We start from the raw sequence: 13,986 nt of genomic DNA, 5'->3' as shown, positions 1-13,986 counted from the left end.
AATCCAACCATGACCAAGGCATGAAAACCAGACCATGGCACTGAGTGCCACATTTACTCTTTGCTTAAACACCTCCAAGCACAGTGACTCTACCACCTCCCTGTGGCTCCCACCAGCCCATTCCAGTATCTAATCACCCTTTCTGTGAAGAACTTTCTCCTAATGTCCAGCCTCATACTCCCCCTGGCACAGCTTAAGACTGCGTCCTCTCTGCATGTTAGATGCTGCCTTTCAGGTCCTGGCTGTTACAAAGGGCAGGGAGAGGCGATTGCATTCAGTGTCCTGAGTGTCCTTGCATGAAAGAGACAAGATATTTCCACCCCCACCTCCCGCCCCCCGCCCCCCTTTCTAGGTACTGTGGTTCAGCAATTTCTGATAAAGCTTTGCCTCAGAGTTGAGTAACATTCAGCTCGCGGGATCTCGACCCCTCATGAGGGTGCATGGGGAGGATTTGTTCTCCTGAAATAGTGCTTGCCTGTTCCAGAGGAGACACAGAGCTGAGAAATTCATGAGACCAGTGTCACTAGCTAAGGATGCAGCTTCTAACTTCAGAATGAGCTGATAGGTTGGCCTGATAGATGTGTGTGTGTGAGTTGATGAGATTTCGTGTCCTTACTTGACATGGTAAATATTCATGATAATGTATTTCCAGTTTTGAATGAGGAGACAGACTTCATCAAAGTATTTAGCTGCTTAAATATCCTGATAAAGAAATGCTTAAAGTACTTAAGCAGCCTTCATGAGCATCCAAAGTCCTTGCATCCTGGATAATACTTGTCTAGAACTTGAAGGTGAAAAACCAGTCTTTTCATTTATCAGTTCACCGGTATGTCAGCTGTCACCTTATCTGACAAGAAGTGGGGTACCTAGTATTTTCAGTGGTTGTTTAGAAAGTCCTGTTGTGGCAAATTACAGACACAGAGCATACCTGGTGGTTTAAGTGTTGCCATAGATAATAAAAGTAGATACCAAACATTCTTTCTGCTTTTTCTCTTTTGTTATACATTGTTTATCCTTGAATAGAAAAAGAAGAAAACTTGACTGTTTGCCCAGATTTGCAGCTGTTCTCTAAAGGGAGAAAAAGCTCAGCAGTGAATTTGGAAGTTACTCTGCTGGCATCATCTCTGATGGTGCAGTGCAGTGGTTGAGTTATGGCTTCAATGAAGTGGAATCCCAGTATAGGAATAAAGTTTTTTTTACTCAGCCTAGAGCAGAAGCACATATTGGTAGCGACTTGCTGTCTGTGAGGTGAGTTCCCACTATGGAGCTCTAAATGGTATTGGGGAGGAGTAGAGGGAAGACAAGAACTGCTGAGGGAGGTAATATTGGTAAGGTGCTTGCTAGAGATGGTTCCTGAGTCTGGGCCTGGGGCAGCTGATGCAGTGGTGTGGGCCATTCTGAAAGGATGCAAGCTGCCAGCAAATCTGGAGGCTGGAAACCCTGTGACTGTGGGCACAGCGTGCTGCCACCAGGAAGTGCTTAGTGAAGGGACAAGTTTGAATGTTATGATGTGAGTAAGAACCCCTTGCTTTTCATCACAGATGAGAACCAAGAAATACAAGATCAAAGAGGCATCAAGAAATCATACAGCATTGGCTGGCTAAGGTTAACACACTGATGAGGCTTAGCAGTGAGAACACTTGCATCTGTCTTTCTAATCTGATGCTCTGGATAAAGCCAGCAGGATTGGAATCATTAAAACCATGATTTACCAAGGGCTGCAGAAATGAGATGATAAACTTTATTTTAAAAGTCTAGGAGAAGATTCTGAAAACTCTTGGTTCTTTCTTCCAGCAATGTGAAGACTTGTGTGTCTCTTCCTTCTAAACTAGAGATAGGAAGGGTTACATATTGACTGTCAATCTTCTTGTAGGGGCGTGTGGGAAAACATTGTAACCTCTGCTGGTGTTCATTAGTGTTGGAAAGCTTGTGAGTTTAGGAACTGAGGTTAACCAGTGTGCTGCCCTTCTTCTTGGGTGTCACATCAGCCTTTTCTGGATGTCCAGGTGGACAGACATGCTGGCCTGAAGTGAAATTTCTGTTAATGTTCTCCTTGGTCAAATAGTCTGTGATCCTAATGCTGCTGGGAAGAAAAGAGCAGAGTTCTGCTATTCCTGCTTTCTCATTGTTCAGTGGGATACTGGATTCTTACACATGGAGGCTCTATTTTAACCTTTGTGGTTTTGCAATGCACCAACTATTGTAGCTGGTTACCAGAATATAACAACTGACCCATGTTTTTCAAATTTTTAAGGTTGTCTTGCACAGTTAGGATATATGTTTACCCAAATATTCTCTCTACTTCAGTGTTTAACTTATGATGAATGAAGAGAGAGTTTGGCAACAAAATGTATCTCAGGTGGATTTTTCTTTACTCCTCAGTATGAGTAGGGAGTTTAGCTCTGTAAGTGCTCTCACTGTGACTGTTAAGGGCTTCTGTAAACATGCCCAGATTCTGACCTGGAGAAAAGAACGGTCTGACTTTCATCAGTGCAAGCAGTGCTTTAAAATGGTAGTTGATCAGGCCTTTAAAAATTATTTTCATATTTGATACTGTGGCCTCTACCAGAACATTAATAAAGGTGTTCAGAAACTGAATTTGACATGGGAACAGGAGTTATCTCATGTTAAACCAGTACTAATGTTGGTAAACTGCCATGGGGTGGAGAGATAGAATGACATTAGTGTCTATACAGGGAATGTTACCGTTATAAAACATGACCTCAGTCAACTGGAGGATGGGCTAATGTCCCTGTGGAAGGCCAAACGTCACAGAAAATAACATAGCAATCAATTGAGCTTGAAATTTCTGCTGTGTTGCCAGAGGTCCAAACAGATCTGCAGGAGCTCTGCTGGGACAGTAGAGGCAGCATTCTTTGTACATAATCTTCATATTTTATTTGAAACAGAAAACAGGAAAACCCACCCCAGTATAGGCAGGCAACATCTAAACATTGCATTCCAAGTAAATAGGTCTCTATCATTTATCTGGGGACTTTATATATGTTCTCACTTTCCATTTGGGGGTTGAGCTGCATTCCAGCCCATGCTATTGTTCTAATCTGTTTGGAAGTTGCCTGTGCCAGCTTTACTGCAGCTGCCCTTCTGTAAATGTGAGCAGTTGGCTCTTAATGATAGCACATGCTGGTCAATCTAAGCTTCTGCAATGTTTCTGTCTCTGTCTCTCATCATTTGAGAAGGTCTTTAATGCAACCTAATGAGATTAGACTTCATTTGTTCTTGGGTTCTCAGCTAAGGTTTAAATGGTAAAGAGCACTTCAGGTCATTGCTTAGTCCAAAGAAAGACTGACATTCCTATCAAGCTGTGGTTCTCCGGAAATATGAGTTAGTTCACTAGACAGCTCCAGTAGTCTCACCCTTGTGGTACAATCCTGTACTTCAGCTCTTGCTTTACACTGATTTTCATACCACTATTTTACCACTGTATGGTATTTACTTTAATGTCTATAAACATTTTGTAAATCAAGCGAAAAATAGGATTGTGTCAAGGAAAATAATGTGAGTTGCCAAAAGTCTATCCAACTATGTGAGACAACAGCTAACACATCATGCTTGTATTTTCACTTAAAATTTTTTTTGGTCTCTTCTGTATGGGAAATGTTAGTGATAATTTCTACAGTATTATCTTTGCTAATACCTCCATCCACATTCTTGTCCTGGAGAAAGAGAGGAAAATTGAAGAGGATAAATCGCCAATGAGGTAGTGTAAGCAGCCTGAAGCGTAGCAATCAATGAGCACTGCTTTCTGAATGTTTGAAATCTGAGCTGAACTGTTCAGAGCATCCCTACTGTGGGGAATATCCACTTTGTACAAAATGCACAGGCTCTTTGGTAAGGCAGATAAACTTCACTTGATAGATTTTTGCGTGCTTCCTGATAAAAGCCTCAGCACCTGGCAAATTCTAATGAGGCTCTTTGCAGCTCTGGCCATGGATCACCATACTTGAACACACACCATAGCAAATCCAAATCCCAGAGTAACCAACAGGGTAATGCTTTATCCTCCTGACACTCTGAATAAGACTCTTAACCCCAAAAAACTTTTTTAATCTGCATACAAGGATGACCTTTTCCTGTGAGTTTTTTTCATTTTTATGCCTATTAATATATCTGTGTGCTTATAAAACATGAGTTAAAATGGAGAAGACTTTATTTTTGATGTTAACATGAATTCCTCAAAACCTGTAGCTGTGAATGTTTGCTTTGATGGCTGGGAAACTACCAATAGTGTCTGATGTTGATAAAGCATTATTTGTATCTAGAAAAGCGCAAATTAAGACTGAAACAATGCAAAGGTGGAGAAGGTAAGTTAACAGTTACAGTGCCAAGGTTATTGTGAACTTCTTCGTTCTATTCCCTTGGAGGTACAGATGTTTTAATCCACTCACTTAAACAACTGGATTGTCCTACTGGAAAATGTTAAGATTTTAGGAAAAAGAACATTTACACTTTATTTACTTTGTATTTAATAAACTTAGCACAGGAAGGCAAGTGTCCCATAAATGCTTTAAGATCCAAAATTATGGAGCTTAGGAACATTCAAATAGTACTAAACCTGGAGTGTTCATGAATGTCAAATACTTTAACGTGAGTGATTATATGTTTATAATTCCCTCATAACCTCTTCTCCTGTTGCTTAGACACAAGATGTGTTTTAAACAAGAAAATCAGAAAATATGATTATGGTGCAGAACAAAATTAATATAGATGACCAGCTGCACATCACTAATTGGAAGAAGCAGAGAGTTGGATGGTTTTTAAGTAAATATGGAACTAGATTGTATAAACTCTCCGATGCCTAAGTGCAATTAATAAAATAAAAGTACTTCTAAAATCAGAAGGATTGCAAAGCCTCCTTAGACAGTCTGGATTAAAAAAAAAAAAATCAGTGAGGTTTTGACTGGTTCTTGTATATGAAATGAAAGGAACTGAAAGTTATTTTTAAGTAGAGAAATGAAAATGGATGAAAATGAAAATAAGGGGTGAGGGGAATGGAAATAAATAAGGTAAGTTATTACTACTTGATCTGATGGCAAACCATCTGGCAATATGCTGCCAAATCATTATGTATCATTTATATGACTCAGTGCTAATTAGATGTGCACGGATTATGCAGACTTCTTGTGCTTTCAACATTGGCAGAATGTTTTAAAAATATCACTTACATTATTAGTATGACATGTCCTTGTTATGAATTTCTGACAGTAATCCAAGCCATTTTTTCACTAGAAAGTATCCAAAGCACTTCAAAGACTGTTCAGATTTTTACTTTTTAAAAAAGAAACGAAACAAAAAAACCCCAATATAACACCAGGATCTTCTTTCCAGACACTAAGAAATTAATTTATTTTTCTTTTCCAGTAACTTTCAGAAAATCTACTGACTGAGCAGATAGGCCTGGACAGCATGAAAAGATAACTAACTACATAAATATATACACACTTCAGATTATAGTAAACATGCTTTGAAAGACCGTGTAATAAAGAGTCTTTTAAAAGCTTGTGTGCATTGCTCCATGTCTATACATACACAAATCAAACACTTTTCTCTTTTTTTCTAGGATTTCCCCACTTTCATTCACATGACATCAACAATTTCCACAAATGGGGGACTATAAAATTTTCCTTTGTTTATAGTACCTCTATAGCTATACTTAGAGCATATTAACTGTTATATGTCTACCTTAAACATGCTACAACATAAATCTGTTAATAAAATGTATTCTGAGAGTTGAAAACTTCAAACTGCTTTCATATGAAAGCTATAAACATCTGTTGGATGGAAGGTGAAATACTGAGAGTTAAAGATCAACAGGGTGAGTGATTAATGGGTGAAATTTCTTCCTTTTCAAGGAATGTCTCAAAGGTGGTGCATCCAAAACCACAGGTTTTGGTGTGGCTTTTTTTGTTTGGTTGTTTTTATTGGGGGTTTTTTTGTTTGTTTTTTTGTTGTTGTTGTTGTTTTGTTTTGTTTCATTTTGTTTTGTTTTAAGAAAAAAAAATAAATATGCTTGACTAAGAAATATTATGTGTTTTCTGAAAATTAAAGGCCTCTGAAGGGAGCTTGTTTACTTGTCAGTTATGAATACAGTGAAAATAAGGCAGCACAAATCCATAGTTGCATAAGCAACTAGCAAGTGCATAGAAAGAAGTAATATTTGAAAAAATATCAGAACGTTCTAATACAGGGATATAGATCTTAACACAAAAATACTTTTTGTGATGTGACTACTTTTGTAAATATGCATGACTTGCCTCGTGTAGTTTTGTATTTACATTTAAAGATTATTTTAAAGAGTTGAAGATAGCTCAAAGAGTTGGCAGAATGCTCTATAGCACAGGACACATGATCTGCAAAGTGGTATAAATAAACATTTACATTTACTTATAGACTTAGAATTACACAAGAAAGAGATACGCTCATTAGAGCATTTTTTTATTTCAGATGCAGTCACACAATATTCCTCTAGTAGGGGGATGAGGGCAAAATTCCAAACAAAAGTGAGATGTGCACTTTTAACAGTAATTGTCATTAATGATCTCCTGCTAAAGTTTTCCAATATTATATACTCTTTATTTATAGTTTCAGGTGCCTTTCTAAAAAGTTACTGTCTTTGAACACAGGCTGGATTAATCCATTTATCAAAACTGGATTATTGTGCACAAATTTCCATTTTAGTAGTATAATAGTAAAGTTCCTGCACTGCTTGAAACATGCTGAAGAATGATCCCTGTGAGAGGCCCCAACCTAGTGGGCTCAAAAAGTGAGAAACTAAAATAACAAGGACCTTAGGAAAATGTTGGTAGAAGTGTTTTGACAGCTTGAATGGATTTACCTGGCCTATGCTAATATTCATTTTACAGAGAATTCAAGTTGAAACTAAAGAAATATTTGCCTGCTTAGAAATTTACCACATCTGTTAATCTTATGCCTGAGCCAAGCTTTCGCATACAGTTATGATTACTAATAACATTATGCACAGTTTGTTGAGTTTGGGTTTGGGGTTTTTTTGCTCTTGGATCAATACAGAAAAACAAATTTATGTATAACTTCTGGACATTGGGTGGCACCATTGCCTCACATAAGCCATATAGCTGCCTTCTAGCTTAAGTTTCACAATGTTGGCTCTGCTCCTTTTTCCTTTAGCATAACTATATAAGGCAAGCCAGACTGCAGAACTAGTTGCCTTCTTTCTTCTCTCTCTCTTTTTTTCTTTTTTTAGTTTGATTTTAAGTAGTCATCTTGCTTTAAATAGTAATGGATTTTTAACCAAGAACTGATGTTGCTCAGTTGAGGGAAGCGGTGTTTTGATTTCAAGTGTTGAAATGGAAAGATGCTCGGTACAGCCAAACTGCTTTCATGTGCATGTGCGCCAGCCAGCCTGTGATGAAGCTGTACACTAATGCAAAAAGTAGGAATAGCACCTGTGTGTTTTATTGTCTTTAATAAAATTCAGTTTAAAACAATGTTTTAATTAAGAGCTGATTTGTGTCCACAGCAGGGCTGATATATCAGATACCAATATGTGTTTCTGTACGGTCAAGATTCCTCTAGGTTTACTTTTAAGATGTATTTAGGTCTTTTTAATTGGACCTTGATCTCCTTCCTGGCAGATACAAAAACTTTGTCCCAAATCAGGAGACTGGTATAAAAACATACAAAAAAAATACCTTTCCTTACACTGGTATGATTTTTTTTTCCCCAGGGTTTATTAAATTTAATGTACAGAGCAAAGTACTCAGTAGATAACTAATAGTATTTTGTCTCCATATTAATTAAACTGTCAGAGACTGCATTTTGAAAATGGTCTGAGGAGTTACACAGTGGTTACTACTGTGGAAGTGAATGAGACAGTAAAAAGAAATGCAGAATTTCCATTAATTTTTACTTTATGTCTGTATTTGGGGCAAAAGTGCAGAATTAAGCTTTGATGTTGTTTCATACAGTCTTATGGAAGAGCTCTGTCAGTTATGTAGATCAGCATCAGTACTAACTTACTTGGGGGAAGGCATTCTGATGAAAGCTGTAAGAATAATAGTGATTTTTTTAAAAAAATTTGGATTAAAGAAACCCCAACCCTGTTTCCATATACATTGGCTAGTCAACCTAAAGATAGAAGTTTAGCATAAATAGAAATCTGCATAAAGGTGTTTCTGAGTCTTTGAAAATGTTGCCAGCCAGTTGCAGTTTCAGAAACAATATCAAATAATGTATCAGTAGTATCTGCTATAAAGAATTTACGAACCTGCTGCTTGTCAAAGTTTCCACTGTTAAGCCTTGTAAAGAATGTGTTCACTAGAATCTGAGCCAACTGCACAATTAAAGAGCAGATCATTAAAATACATTTCTTGGATTATCTCTTTGTAATGTGTGATCTGAACAGCTCTGTATGTTTGTATTCCTCTAGAACTGATCGCAGTGCAGTTCTTTAAGTTCAAGACCTTTCATTCTTATTTTACAGCCTCACAAATAAACTTGCAGAAACAGATAACTTGGTTTCAGAGCTGAAAAGTGAGACAGAAGCCTTAAATATACACTATGAGAATGGGTGAGGACTGGTGATCTAACATTGGAAGCATTCTAATTTTTTATTCTTTTTAGTGGGAACAGAAATTGAAGAGAAACATGAGACTATGTCTCAAGTACTGAAAAACTGTGTAAGGACTTTCTCTAGGTCCACTAAGGATATGATGAGAAATAATGTCCAAAAATTAAAAGAAGGAAGTACCCTTTGGCTACAACAAGGTTTGAAGCTCAGTGTCAGCCAGGAACAGGGAGCCAATGTCTTGCACAACTGAAAGATACTTTTGATTTCTGGTGTCTCCCTGGTTTGAGAGGTGGCTTGTTTCCTGCTGTGAGCAGATATGAAACAACCTCTTAAATTTCTTTCTAATTCCTCTTCAATTCCACCCCATGATTTTAACATTGTACATTGTGTAGTAGATAAATCTGCTGGAAACAATAATTTGTCTTTCAAACTTACTATTCAGACCACAATCTGTTACAGTTAATTCACTGCCAAATAAAGGTGATGATAAGATCAGATTGTTGTGGGTTTAGAAGAGATTGTTACCAACTGTTGTGGGTTGACCCGGGCCAACAGCTGAGTGCCCCCACAGCTACTTCCTCACTCCTCCTCCAGCATGACAGCACATAAAAGGAGAGCAAAAGTTGTGGGTTGAGATAAAGAGACTTTAATAAATGAAGGAAAAAGAAGGGGAAAGACCCAAGGGATGCCAAGGCAGCTGTTCACCATCCCTTAGTGCAGTGCCTAGCCATGCTCCAGGCCTCTACCTCAGAGGTCACACACCCACACACCTTCTTCTAACCCAGCTTCTGTTGGGTAGCAGAACTTCATATGATATGGAATTTGCCCTTGGACAGTTTGGGTCCTCTCACAACTTCCTGCTCAACTTGGGGGGAAGGATAGTATGATATGGGCTCTTATGAAGGAAGTTAACTCCATCCTGGCCATACCCAGTACACCAAGTTTTTTACAGCTTTTTAGGTAAAATTCAGCAAACTAGTTGTTTTCCATGCTGTCTACACAAAGCTTGTTATTGAGATTCACTGTGCATGTCATGGTTATTTTCTTAGGATTGGTTGTGTTTTCCATAGAGCTACGTAAGAAGTTGGTACTGCTGTTATGCCCAGTGTGCCTTACTGCTTGGCCACAAAACAGTTTTTCCAGACTCTTAACTGAGTGGTTTTAATTTAGAACTGTGTGTTTTGAGGGTTTGGGCAATGTTGTCCTGTATGATGTCACCATCAAACTCTTAACTTCTGTTGACTTTTGTAGTTTCCCTGTGTCATGTTTACTTGATGTTGTTGTATTTGAATGGTTCTGTACCACCTGTGGCATCCTGTGGTTTTTTGATCCAGTCCTATTTGACTGTCCATATCAAAAGCAGAATGAAATAGTCCTAAGGGAGCAATTGCTGGTGGACATGATCTAAAACTGCTTTGAGGCTAATACAGGCTGCGATGAGTGCAGTTGCTCTGAAGCGACACCGGGCTGTAAAGGCTCCTAAGGGCCACTTCATAACTGAAAATTTCTGGAATGAGGGGTGCTCGGGTTCCTCCTGTCAGTTTTGATCAATGAGCTCCTCATCTGGTTAACTACTCCAGCCCTCGTTTCCCCTTATGCCACTCAGAAGGACAAGGCAGATATCCACCGTTGAGTGGAGACGATCAGGATGCAGAAGTCCTTTTCAGGCAATTAAATCTATTTTTATTACATAGAAGATACTTCTTGTGGCTTTGTTCATATCAAAGGATGGGTTTTAGGTGACTTATTCATAAGCAAGGATGGTTGGCAAGCTCAGAATTGAATCATTTTACCTCTAATAATGACTGATATAATGACTTTAAACTGCTGTTTTGCCGAAGTGGGAGGCCCCAACAGGCAGCAAATACCAACTTCTGTGCTTGGAGTGAGTTTACATATCCAAAATTGGCTGATTTTGTCTGTAGCCATGTGTCAGGTAGGCGTCATGTCTTTTTCTATTCTTCTCCCTACCATCTCAGAATAAGAAAGTAATTAAGCTGGGAAAGGCCTTTTGAGGTCATCTGGTCCAACACCCAGCTCAAAGTTACTTCTGAAGCTGCACAATTTTCCAACTCTGCTTTTTCAACAGCATGATTATTGTGCACACCTGAGCTGGTTCAAAAGAAAACTGCTTCAACTGAAGAAACTAGCTGTTATGTGCCTGCCACTGCTTAGAGTGTTTGCATCTAAGTACACAGCCCCTGTGCTTCTTGAGATTATTGGCATAAAAAGCTGTAAGACAGACATACGCCGAAGTCTTTGGTGCCACCATCTTATAGGATGGATTTTTCCAGGGTCTAAAGCCTCGTTAAGATGTTTCATGCTGTCTGAGCATCTCTGGATATTACTGTGACTACTTGTCTCTTCCACTCTCAGGAATTCTTTTTTTTTTTTTTTTTTTGGCTGCCAAATTGGGATGTCATAACAACATTTAAGTTGGTTTCTGAACTGTCATGCTTTACAGTGCAGCTGTAATAAGGCAAAACAAAATATATGGAAGCTATTTGTGAGACATGGGACATCCTGAGGCACAAATCCCAGGAGATGATGCAGGTTAATCAATACTTGAGTGATCATGATATTTACAGCTCATCAAACCAGCAGAAATGTTAGAGACAAATTCATAGGACATTAGTTGACCACGCACTTCAGCGGTCCTTGAACAGTCTGCCTCATTTTTTTCCCTGCCACTATGACTTAGTTGAGAAAGGTAGGTGATTTTTTATACCACTGTTTCTTTTCTTGTACGAATTAGAAGCTGGGGTAAGTAGTTAATGCTGCCACTAATCTTTTTAAAACAAACAGAAGTATTTTGTTCATACATGATTTTGCTCAGTTAAATCCCTTATTGTTTATCTATACTTTGACTTTCGGTTGACAAGGTAATATTTTCACTAATTTATTAAAAGACAGTAGCAGGTCGTTTAGGACTAATGTTTTGTATTTTTAAATAGCTACATTTCAGCAGGGAAAATATAAAGAGCTCAGTGCTTGGTAGAGGTAGTTGTGTGTCAGATGGAAGCAGCAGGAGACCGAACAGGAGAGAGCAGCAAGTCTGACAGTTCTTTAGGCAAGCTGTTCATTTGACCAAGGGAGTGGGCAACATGCCCTTGGTGTATAATCAAGACTGAAAATCTTCAGTCCTCTACATCTGCCTATAGAAGTTTCTCCTTGACTGTGTGCAGTACAGTAGACAGGAGCATCTCACAATCTCATCACTTGAAATCTGGGGACCTGTGTCAAGTTCCACAGCTTGATAGATCTTCTGTTTCTTATCTGTAGTTCAAAGATGTTGAAATTCCTGTGTCCTGCTCCCTTCCCTGAGCGTATATATTCTGCCTCTTGGACAATCCAGAAGATATGCTGCAGAAGGTATTTTCACTGTTTCTCTGCCAGAAGACACAGGAGCTGACTGGCAGAGACAGTTAAGCACTCATTACTGTCCCATAGGAAAGGAATTGTCTTTGATCCATCTTTACAATCTTATAAGAATCTGTGACTGATTACTTCATGTCCAGTGTTTTTCCAGGTCCTTTCTAGAGAGTGTGTAATCTAGTAACAGCAGTCTCGATCATGAAAAATTGCTTGGTTGAACTCTATTCCCGGGACACCTTGCTACAGCCACACACCAGTTCTCTATACAGCTTTGATTGAAGGCTGTAAGATTTAGCTTAAATGGAGTCCTCAAATTTTAATTAAGAGCCACCACTTCCCAGGTTAACCCAAGAAGAAGAGAGACTAAACTCAGACTACACTGTGGGCTGGCACAGGGGTTGAGTGGAGCGCTGAATTCCCACAGTGTTCTAGTTGTCAGGTTTACAGCATGCACACGCTGATACTGCAACGTTATCAGTTCTCCTGGGCAAGATGGGGCAAGTCCTAGGCCAAGTGTCACTGACTGAGTCATGTCTAGAGTATGGGGGGCTTTCCCTCCTACTGCAGGTTTCTCCCAGGGAGAGCTGTTTAGAGTGGTCCAAAGGGGACAAGGGAGTGTAGTTTAGATCTGAGCGCTGCAGAGTATCAGAACTCCCATGTTCAAGGTCACTGCCTAGTGTTTGACAAATGTAGGTGTATTCCCAGGGTATCAGTATCTTAGGGTATATAATAATGGACTGGAACTGTCATTGAAATACTGCCTTGAGTAGCTGAAAGCTGAGAAATTATTCCCAAATGCATGTTGTGATTCAAAAGTAATTGTGTGATTCTGAACTCATTTGGATTGGTTTTGCTCATTTCTGCAGGATTAGTCTTCGCTTAAAGTTATGCCGCTCCTTACGCAACTTCCTGAGTAGGACAGAGAGGTCCAACTGCAAAAGCCTGAGGAAGAGCTGGAACAGAACTCAACTGATGTGACTTGTAGGCCTCTCTCTGACAGAAAGGTCTTTCCACCCCAGCTATTGAAAGAAACTAAGAAAACTCTGTCATCCCTGGATTAAACATTTCTCATATGTCTAAAAGAACAAAGTAGTTGCAGTCAAGTTCTCTAACTCAGTAATTGCTGTTGTGTCTGGTTCATAATTTCTCTGTTTTCCCATATTACAATCCTTCTATAGAAAGAGATGACAAAGCCATCAGGGTATCCAGAGGCACTGCTGCAGTGCCTGCAAAAAGAGCAAACTGCCTTTGAATCACAAGCCAGCCTTTGCATTTGGTATTCGTAACTTTACAGATATATATCTCTGACAGTATTTACTTGTATTTGCAGTCCCCCCTTTTTAGTCTCAGAGGTGGGACAGCAAAAGTGCTACATTTGTATTATTTAGGAATCTAAAATACACGTAATACTATAAAGAAAGGAAGCTTGGTGGTCTTCTAAACCTCTGTGTTCCTTAATAGAATGTTCATTATTTTCAACCTTCCTGAGATGGAAATTCTCAGTGGGGTAGTTAGTATAACAAACAAACACAATCTGAGTGTGTAAGTAGAGTAGAATTCAAGAAAAAGGGTTATTTCCTACTTCCTCCTCACAGCCCTAAATATAAGATTTAAAACCCTTAAGTGTTATTTTTCTTAACAGTTGGAGAACACCAGGTTCATGGTAGAGTTCCATATTTCTTGGGGGTTGTTACAATGGAATTTCTCTTATTTGTGACAAGGCAAAACACTTATTACATCTCAGAAAAAGGCTGAGGTTTTTTTTCCTTACAGACTTGGTGCATGGGGAAACATTGGAACATGAGTATATCTTAACCACTTTGAAAGTGAAAAGTCTTATGTTTATCCCAGATGTTGTGGGCATGATCCTTGTGATGTGAATACTTAAAGAAACCAGCATAAAACAGAAATGGAAGAAAGGGTGGGAAATGCTGCTGAAACTTATAAGGAAAACCAAGCAAATGCAGATACACATGTTAAGCAAAAGGTTTCATATCTTTTGTATTGTTATAGTCCTAGAAATGGAAGGATAACTTTTTACT

At 38.8% G+C, this 13,986-nt stretch overlaps 1 long non-coding RNA gene across 1 annotated transcript; it reads right to left on the bottom strand.

The window, feature by feature from the left end:
• Positions 1-124: 124 nt before the first annotated feature.
• On the bottom strand, positions 125-13,068 carry LOC121657948. Its single transcript, XR_006013798.1, has 3 exons — positions 13,058-13,068; positions 11,019-11,025; positions 125-210 (listed from the first exon to the last, which is right to left on the bottom strand). It is a non-coding gene; the product is annotated as an uncharacterized LOC121657948 (long non-coding RNA).
• Between the last annotated feature and the right edge of the window lie 918 nt (positions 13,069-13,986).

This window comes from Corvus kubaryi, unplaced genomic scaffold (genome assembly GCF_017639235.1).
Source record: "Corvus kubaryi isolate FWS band 111438036 unplaced genomic scaffold, C.kubaryi_AGA036_p1.0 split1-65, whole genome shotgun sequence".
NCBI lineage: Eukaryota > Metazoa > Chordata > Aves > Passeriformes > Corvidae > Corvus > Corvus kubaryi.
Note: the sequence above shows the minus strand (reverse complement) of the source record. Positions and strands in the feature narration are given on the sequence as shown.